This window comes from Tenrec ecaudatus, chromosome 2 (assembly GCF_050624435.1).
Source record: "Tenrec ecaudatus isolate mTenEca1 chromosome 2, mTenEca1.hap1, whole genome shotgun sequence".
NCBI classification, from domain to species: domain Eukaryota; kingdom Metazoa; phylum Chordata; class Mammalia; order Afrosoricida; family Tenrecidae; genus Tenrec; species Tenrec ecaudatus.
The window spans coordinates 285,033,551-285,044,011 of NC_134531.1; the positions used below are offsets into that span (position 1 = coordinate 285,033,551).

A 10,461-nucleotide genomic window follows, 5' to 3' on the forward strand; every position below is an offset into this window, starting at 1 on the left:
GGCCTCTCACCCTTTTCCTAGTTAACCTCAACCCTCCATTTCTGTGCCACTCCAAAAAATCACTGCTGCCTGTTTTAAATCTACACTTCTCTAGGCTAATAGTCTCTGAAATTAACAAAGTACAAAATGAACGAAGTCCACACGGCCCACCGCTGAGTACTTTATCCTAGGTTTCTAGTACAGGAAACCAAAGCATGAATCTGATGCTCTTGTTTTTTGCGTCTGACCAGGTTGTCTTGTTTTGGGGTGTGGGCGTCGATTGTTTTCCTAACAACATTAAGATTCAAGAAGATGTGTGGCCAGAAAGGAATGATAAACTCCCTGATATTGAGCCCACATCAAATTGTATAGCAGCTTATGTCATCCCTTAGAAAGGAAGGAAGAAAGAAAGAAAGAAAGAAAGAAAGAAAGAAAGAAAGAAAGAAAGAGGTGTTGAGGGGGAGAAATGTTCCTTACCTGTTTAAAGCAGGGAGCAAGCCTCTTCAGGATTGCAGTCTGACCAAATGGCCATGATTGATGGGTCAGCAACAACCAGTGGGTATTAGCCCATTTACCAATGCCAAGTCCTTGGAGTGATTTTGCTGCCTGTGACAGCTGGTGTTCTCTGCTGGAAGGCTGTTTTGGTATACATCTATGATTTGCATATTTATATACCTTGGCTGCTGTGGAAGGCCTGCATTTCACAGCAGTATGGGTAAGCTGTGCAGCCTTGCTGCTTCACTGCCTCTGGGCACAGGGTAGTAGAATTGATTTGGGTCGAATTGCGATTTTCGGTTTGGTGTTTTGCAGTAAGTTATCCAGTCATGCCACATTTTTGTTCATTGCCGTCTTCCTCCACTCCTGTAATATTTTTAAAGCAGCTCTCTGCATGGGCTACCATTTGTGGCAGGCACATTATAGGCTCGCTAGGAGGGTACAGGCTTAGCTATTAAGGCAGCACACTAAGATAGAAAGAAAGACATTAAAGAGATATCGTTAGTCAAATTGAAGCCTGAAGAGAGGAATTGGGGATTTGCACATTGAAAATAGTCAGTTATGCTTTTCTCCAAGTTGGGTTGGGTTTCATCAGGGGAACTAACTTTTTAAAACCAGAGATACATATTACTCAAATGATCCTTCTCTCTCTAAGTGAGAATCCCCCAGTTATTTGGAAATTCAGACACAGATTATTTATCAAGCGGGAAATAAAAGGGTGGGGGAGATTGAGGCAAAGAATGAGGTTTGAAGGAAGCAAGATTTGAAACAGAGACAAAGATCATACAGAAGGAAGTGATATTGGGGACAAAAATGGTACGGGTAATTACCAAAATAAGATGAAAAAAGTTTCTGTCAAGTTTATTCCAACATATGGCAACTCTGGGTATTGCAGAGTAAATGGCTCCATATGGTTTTCAAGGCTGTAATGTTTATGGAAGTGGATAACTAGCACTCCCTTTTCCCTGTCATGCTAGGTGGATTTGAACTGCTAAGCTTTAGGCTAATAGTTAAGCATATAAGCTGTACCATGTAGGACCTCCAAGTAGGTGATTCAAACCTAAACCAAACCCATTCCTGTTAAATACATTCCAACTCTTAGCAACCTTGTCGTCACCCCCATCAAACTGTCCCGTAGGAGTTCAAAGACTTTAACCTTGTATTAAAGAATACTGTCACATTTTTTTCTTCAGTGTTCCAGCGGATTCACCAACCCTTTCAGTTAGCAGCTGGGCACTTTAATCTTTGTGCCACCAGGTCCCTTAATGACAATTTCACAGTCCAAATCCAGTGAAGTTGATTAAACCCAAAAACCCTTCCTCCCTGCCATGGAATCCATGTTGACTTATCCGGAGCCCTGAGATCATAGTGCTTAGACTTTGGGCTGTGAGCCTGAAAGTCGACAGTTCAAACCACCAGATGGTCCTCAGGAGAAAGGGTCTTGTACTCTTGCCAAGAGTTGCAGTCTCAAAATCCCACTGAGACTGTCCAACCCTGTCCTACAGGCTTGCTATGAGGAGCATGTGGATCGGATGGAGGTAAATTAGAGTGGGGGCAATCCCATAAGGAATGTTGAGGCAATTGATGAGCATCTTCGTCTTGTCACTGTGATAGTAGCATTTTCTCGAGGATCAAGGTGGGTTACGTTAATAAAAATAATGAGCTGACATTTCAGTGACCAAAAGTAGGCTGAAATAAGATGTTTTGAAGACCGTGGATGGCAAATCGCTTTGAAGGAAAGGAGGAAGTCTGGTGGTGCAGTCGTTAAGGATTCAGCTGAGAGCTGAAATGTCAAGACTTGCGCTCCCCGGGACTGCCGGGCACTGCTCCCGGGAAGATGACAGCCGAGGACGCGTGGGGCACAGTGCTCCTCCAGCCAGAAGGAACTCAATGGGCTGCAACAGCAAAAACTTGCAGAAGAGGACAACCGGATGACAGTTTCAATGTGTGGAGCTGAATCAATGGGACTGAAAGAAAATAAATAGTTGAAAAGTTAACCTAAAGTTTCTTCTCGGATCTATTTCTGGTTGGGTGGCCTAGATAGTATGATAATGGAGCTGGGAACACATTGAAACATACTCTGCACTAGACACTCACGTTCATTATCGACAAGCCTCCCACACCTTTCGAATGAATATCATCACCCAATTACAGATGAGATAATGTCACTCCTTATGTGACAGTGCCAGGAGGCTAGAAGCGGTGTTTGTTTATCTGTTTGCTTCCTAAGGTGTTGCTTTCTTATACCCAGAAGACGGAGATAAAGCAGAGATTGTGAAAGTGTTCCCGGGCATATTTAATTTGAGTTGGCAGAGAACGAGTCATCGAGAGCTGTTGCTTGGAGAAAATACTTGCTAGATTTGTGCTCTGCATCCGTAGACATGCACGGTGTCAAGTACAACAGCGTCTATGTCTTTCATTGGGAGATTGAGAAATAATTGTCTTCACTACAAATAGATGCCTCTGGTTTTCTATTTTCAGTCTTGTAGGTTTGCTTTACATTGCAGCTTTCTCTATCTGGCTTGACTTCTGGGTAACGTCGTTGTGTATGTTAATCTCAGGTTAGTGTGTTTACTGTTGTTAGCTAGCTTTTTGTTCCAAGAATTTCCTTTAGTATTCCGTGGGGAGCAGCATCTCAGAGTAGAGATGAATCCTTAAAATGTAGAGAAAACACCTCAAGAAGAAAATGACATGTGACCCAATTAAAAAGGAATAAAGGGCATATAGACACATCACCCAAGTAGACACTCAAATATATGAAGACACTCAAGATCAGGGAGATGTTAACTCAAATGGAGGATACTAAGAACAGGGAGATATGAACTCACCCACGTATTAATAGAAAGCATATACACTAAAAACAGAAACCAACAAATACTGGTGAAGGTGCAGAGACTAGATCCTTTATACACTGCTTGATGGAGTGTCAAATGTTGGGACTCTAAACTGTCGCCACAACCACGGAGTACTGTATGGCACTTCTACAAAAAAGCTGAAAATAGTAATACCATTTGACCCAACAATCCCTCTACTTGATAGATATCTTAGAAAAATAAGAGTCCCAACATGTACAGATACAGCGACGCCAATGTCCATCAGAGATTCAGGCTGGATTCAGAAGAGGACTTGGAACAAGCATGCTGATGCCCGATGGATCTCTTGACTCGGAGTAGAACAAGGGAACAATGCGTGACTAAAACCAGGCACGGTGCGTGTCAGGGTTGTATTCTCTCCACCATATGCATTCAATCTGTGTGTTGAGAAAAGAATTAGAGAAGCTGGACTGTGTGAAGAAGAATGGGGCGTGAGGATTGGAGGAACGTTTATTAGCAAATTGCATAGCATGCAGAGGGCATAACTCTGCTTGCTGAAAGTGAGGAGGACTTGAAGCACTTACTGATGAAGATCAAGAATGGCAGCCTTCAGTGTACAATACCAAAATTCTGACCGCGGGACCAATAGGTAACATCTTGGCAAATGGAGAAGTTTTGAATTTGCCAAGGCTTTTGTCTTGTTTAGATACACAATCAATGCTCACGGGAGTATCAATCAAGAGATCGGTGAATAGACAAGTTCGGTAAATCTCCTTGCTACACAAGCCCCTTAGAGAGTATTTAAAAGCAAGAATGTTACTTTTGAGGGCTAAGGTGTGTCTCACTCAAGTTACTGTCTTTTCAATTGCCACATTTGCACGTGAAAGTTGGACATTAAATAAAGAAGGCAGAAGAATCAATGCATTTGAATTATGATACTGGTGAACAGTATCCAAAGTACCATGGACTGCAGAGGGGCAACTCGATCTGTGCTGGAAGAAATACAGCCAGAGTGATCCTTAGAAGCAAGGATGGCAAGACTTCATCTGACATACTTCGGCCATGTTGTCAGGAGAGCGCAGTGCCCGGAGAAAGACATCCTGCTTGGTAAAGTGAAGGGGCAGTGAAAGAAGACAGCCCACAGTGAGATGGGTTGGCACAGAGGATGGCAACGATGGGCTCCGGCATAGGAACGTCACCATGGGTCGTAACCAACTTGATGGCGTCTAAACAGCAGCAGCAAATGTTTGTCGCACTTTTGAAAAATCAAAAAGATGAAATGAGCCAAGTGCTCATAGTGAATAGGCTAGGGAACAACAGTGAATCTGCACACCTCTTGGATGCACCTGTGGGACATCATGTTCAGTGAAATGAGTCAATCACAAAAGGACAAATATTGTATGAGGCCAGTATTATGAAAAGTCAAGGAACATTTTTCACTAAAAATAGTGTTTGATGGGAGAACAATAAAAGTGCAGCAGACCTCAATTTTTTTTAAAAGACCAGACTTAGTGGTAGTAAAAAGGCTGGTGAGACTCCTAAGACAATGGTCATTGGTTACCCTTCAAGTTTGGAACGAACACCACGACCATGTGGGAATAATGAACTATTTTATATCAAAAGGCAGCATTTATCCAATGATAAAGTGCAAGCCATTTGGAAGAAGGAAGGATAGAAACAAGAAACACGAGGAGAAAATCCATAATACATTGAAGGGATTGTAGCAGGTGGGTTGAAACAAAATGTGTATGAATTGTTGAGTGTAAACTTAATGTTTATTCTGTAAGCCTTCACCAGTTTCACATTCGAAAGTTTGAAAAACAGAAATTGGACATTAAAATGAATGGATGCTTGAATTACGACAACAAAGCTAGTGCAGTTTATGCTAAAAATTTGAAAGTTCGGTGATGCTGACTTTCAGGCTGTATTTATTTCAAGTTTGAAGACCCCTGATCGGGGTGACCGGAACAGTATTTGGATAGCCTAGACATGTACGGCACAAAACAATGTTTATCGCAAGTAAAAATCAAATATTGAGAATATAAAAAATTCTCGATACGTAACTGCTTTTCACGTATTATTGTCCCATGAAATGAGGAATATCAAATGTTATTTAAGCCTAAGGATAATTGGTTATTTTTTTTAAATCATCAATATTTCTCTTTCTATTATCTTAGAATGGGCAGTATAGAGACCCGCTGCTAGTGCATTTCTCAATGGATAGAGCCCGAGTAGACAGATGATAGCAGAATCCTTTTCAGCTACAGATACAGAGGAAACACTCCTTTCTTTTTGAAGTAATATTTCACAAAGTTCCACTGAGTCCCTTTCTGGAAACATCAGGTAAATATAAATCTGAAAATTCACATCACATATAGGAAATATCATCATCATTATCATTATCTTCTTGTATTCCCTTTTGCCTGATTTTTAGAACATTAGACTGTTGAGATTCCAGTCGAGCCTTATGATTCACCCCATAGTACTTAACGAGCATCCATTCTGAAGTCTAACTACATGGATTATATTCAAGTCTGCTCCACTTACTAGCTGTTTTCATGGAAAATCATGTTCCTCAGTGTGCTTGGATTTCTCTTTCTTTAAAAATAGGATATAATAGTTCTCTCACAGCTCTTTTTCCGTGTGTTTATGTAGATGTTAAGATAACTTTTTATTTTAAAGCCTTTACTACGTAGTTCGATGTATATTTCTTATAAAATGACTCACTGCCATTGAGTCAAACCCACCTATAGCAACCCTATAGAACAGAGTAGAACTGTGCCTGTGGGTTTCTGAGGTTATAATTCTTTATAGGGTCCATTAGCCTCATCTTTTTCCCACAGAGCAGTGGTGGGTTCCAACTGCTGACCTTACGGTTAGCAGGCCAAATTGTAACCCACTAGGCCACTATAGATTAATTGCTCAATGCATACTAAGAATCATTTTATTTTATTTATCAGGCTGTGGCTATGATTTCCTGTTGTTGTTTTCTTTCATATACACTATTTTAAATCATGTATTCGGAGCGATATGAGGTAGAGATAATGCAAACAGAGTTTTGATTGTCCAGATAAGTATATGAAGAAAAAAGGCCAACTCACCGCTGGTGTTTCTGAGATTTTACAGATTTGTCTTGTATGTAGGTGTCAATTGTCATCAAGTCAATTCCAACTCACGGAGACGCCATGTGCGTAAAACTACTTCACAAGACTTTCAAGGCTGTGACCTTTCCGAAACACATCCCCAGGCCTGTCGCATGTGTACCACCCAGCTTTTGGTTCATTGTCAAGTGCATCATTGTACACAGGGATTCCTGCGTATCTTGTCTAGGAAACTCCAAATGCTCCCGTTATCAAAGAGTCCAAAGGTGTTCTTCCGGGAATTATTAATGGGGCTTGTTTCACCAAAGAACCATTTCTTTGTTTTGTTTTGCTTTGCTTTTTAGCAGAAGCCTCTTCTTTGGAGACCGACCGACTAAAAAAGAAAAATAGCTATAATCTGTTGAGTCACTCTTCTACATCATCACTCATTTGTTGTGGTTTTCTAGACTTTTCCCAAAGAGACAGCAAAATGCACAGCAAATAACCATAGATTAAAGGATGCTTCGAAGTGTAGAGAAAACAAGCACACATAAACACACGGAGGCACAGAGGGAAAGGGCGTTAGAGGCAAAATCATAACTTTGATAGAATGACACGCTGTCTGGAGAAAAGGCCGGTTGCTCTTCCCCTTTTGCAGTAGATACCTAGTTGAAGAGCTATAGGGAAGCTCGTTATTGTTTTGGCTTTGTCAACTGACATTTTCTGTAATTGAAAATTACTTGGCAAAATTATTTTTTAATCTTTAAGTTTTATTGACACACGATTCACATATCATAGAGTTTAATGGTTTAAATGTATTAAAAAGAGTTGTGCAATCATCATGACAATCAATTCTAAAACCTTTTCTTCTTCCTGGTGCTCGCTATTAGTAGCTCCCTATTTCCTCTCCCCCTCTCCTGCGATAACCCAGAGAAACGATTCATCCTGTGGCTGTCTCTATTGATTTCCCTATCCTGGATTTCATATAGAGAAAAGCATACAAAACAAATAGACAGATGAAATAGAAAAACAAAAATAGAAAAACACTCAGTTGAAAAGATTACAGAAAATAATAAAAACCAAAACAAATTTAAAATGGGTCAAAGGGAAGAACAAAAGATAAGACATTAACATTTAAATTAACTGCATCTGCATTAGTCCAGTTTCCAATGAACATTGTCTGGGAACAAGGTTAGTTGTACCCCTGGTTAATGGCCAGAGGGGATTCACCCAACCTGGGACCATGCAAATAGATTATGGACTTTCGCTGTGATCCATAGGCTTCTGAAACCCGGGTGCTCAGAATTTAAGGTCTAATCCTGTTCCCTCCTCCAATCTTGGATTTTATTACTGGCAATCCATGAATCACAGGCTGGTATGCTTCCATGTGGACTTAGCTGTCACCTCCCTTAGACTAACTTTAAGACCTCAGACACAATTTTTTTCTCACAGCAGGGCACCATCTATTTCTTCACCATACTTTGCAATAGCACTCGTACCTTCAATTATCTCTTCATGGGGGTAGGTATTGATTAGGACCATGTCATAAAAACTAATTGTTCTCTTAGATTAGGGATATAATTAAGTGTGTGCCCAGAATAAATTCATATTTCGATATTTTATATAAGCCCTTGGTCCACTTTAGAAACACCGTTGTCTTTTTACTGGAACATTGTCAGTCATCCCCATGTAGAATATTGCCATTGTAATGATAGTACCATTAATGTAACCAGTGATATAGAATTTCCCAGACTGTTTAGGAAAAGAAGATATACATGTGTCAGAAAGCTATTTAGACCAAAACACTTGGGTTTCTGACCTGTGTTAGTCTTTGCATGTTAGCATCAGGATCAATCAGGTAATTTTAGATACACACAAATGTATGGGCAGAGTTCACTACTTAAATGTCTCTTGGTCAATGTCCTTCGATAGGAAACATTACACTTTTTAATGTAAGTATCATCCTTTAATTGATTTGTATTGCAGTCATCTTTTCAATGCAATGTTGCACTTTCTTACAACAAAATAAAGAAGTATGCTGGTTACTTTCCCTAAAAGGACATAACTCAGTTCTTTGGAAACAGGACTTAAATAAAGCTACTTTTGAAAATAGTATTTTCAAGGAATACATATATTTTTCTCTGTGAAAACAAACAAGATGGCTTACAAATGTTTGTGTTTATTACTTCTTCACTGTATTTGAACAGATTAGTTGCTAAAATGCCACAAAAAGTGTACTATGCTGAATTCAAAAGGACTAAGTGTAACCAACCATGGACATTTTAGTTGTAAAGTGTTTAATGAGGCTGTCAGAGGGTTGGGCCATATAGACAGACACTCAAGTTGAATGTTCTCATTAAATTAGATGAGAAACTATGCTCTTTGGCTGCTCCTCGGTGGTTCTATGCACACACATACACACACACACAGACTAATAAGAAATAAGAAAAGTAATTCATGAAAAAATGAGCTATTTGTAAAATGAAATGTTTTGGCCTTCAAGCGTCCACTGGGCTCTTCACACAAAGGGTGTCTTCTCACTTTTCTGGAGGACAGTCCATTCACTGGGGCATTCATGAGCAATCAGAGCAGGATCTTTACTGCTTTGTGATTGATGCCTTCTTAGTTTCGTCTTTCCTGAAGCCAGTGTTGCCCGTTGTAAGCATGCATGCTCATTAATGATAGCTGTGCTTGATCTTAGTGAATAGCTATTTGTCGTATTAATGCCATAGTATCAGAACCTTAGAAATGATTTTCAAAAATAAATCCTAGAAAACTTTTGAACAATAAATACACCAATAAAATAAGTGTGTGTTTCTAAATTAAATTCAGATAAACTTAGACATAGTACGTCTTCATAGATAACTATGGGCCTATTCATAGTGAGCGTAGTGCTCAGGTTATTTGGTTAATATTTGTGTTTAAACCAAGAAAAGGTAGCCTTATTGACATGATCTGAAAACATCAGGTAAGTACATACACAGACATAGAATGACCTTGTACAATGAAACATTACATCCCATTTTGTTGTTTCTACATTTAAATGGCAAATGATATCTATGTTCCTCTACCATCTCTATTCAACTAGGCAAGAGAAAAGAAAGGAGTGATAATTAATAAAACTATAAGATCCTTCTTGATGACTCACCAACTGTCTCCTTCCTTAGGCTAAAGAGTAAAATTAAAATAATGCTTTTATTCCTTGTGAATTAATTCTTCTTCACATATGGCACAAAGCCAAACAAACATGCATAAATTAATCAAAGGCATGCACAAGGGAAAGGTGTTTGAGGGTAAGCCGCTATCATGGAAATCTCTCACAGTTAAAAATGAAAAGACATTTTGGTGAAAAGAAGGTGAAGGTAGTAGTCCACAAGAGAAGCAGGACAGGTTATGTATATTTTTAAGATACTTTAATGTTAAAATAAAAACTGGACACAAAGTGTAAACCCCATGCACCCCATGCAAAGTTGAGTTGTTGAAACTGGCCTGCCATTGTAAAGCTGTCAGAAACAGAACCTGTTGCCATTGAGTCACCTCTGACTGAGTCTCTAGAATACAGAACTGTACTGTATTATAGAGGAGATGGCCACAATTTCTCCCTGTGAACCAAACCGCCTAACTTTTAGGTAGTAATCAATTGCTTAACTGCTCCTAGTGCTCATTATGTGTAAAGCTCTGACCGATCACCCCCAATAAAATGTTTTTTTTTAAATCTCAATCCCAATAAAGAGCTATCCCTATGAGAATTGGGTCCTTTTAATTAAAGCACCCTATCCTAGAGACAAGCATAGTAAAAAGCCAAAAATGTACCTAGGTCTGAAGCCAGACATATTGATACCTCTTCAGGTCTTATTTTCAAGCCCAGAAATAGTACAAAAGTAAATAGGTACTGGTCTCAAAAAACTATGTGTTAGACACTTTTTAGTCAAGTATACATTCATTTATATAAACTAACACTGATGACCATAGATCCATAACAGAATAAATCATGAGACTGTCTATTGGGATATAACCTAAATCTGTGCCTTTCTTTCATTTGATAATTTCCATTTAAGATTAAAGGTTAAATGTGTGAAACGTATGAAGCAATT

The 10,461-nt window shown here is 39.3% G+C and overlaps 1 protein-coding gene across 2 annotated transcripts in view; it reads left to right on the forward strand.

Annotated features, from left to right (window-relative positions):
* LSAMP (limbic system associated membrane protein) overlaps positions 1 to 10,461 on the forward strand; it is a 771,811-nt gene that overhangs the window by 422,700 nt on the left and 338,650 nt on the right. The window lies entirely within an intron of this gene.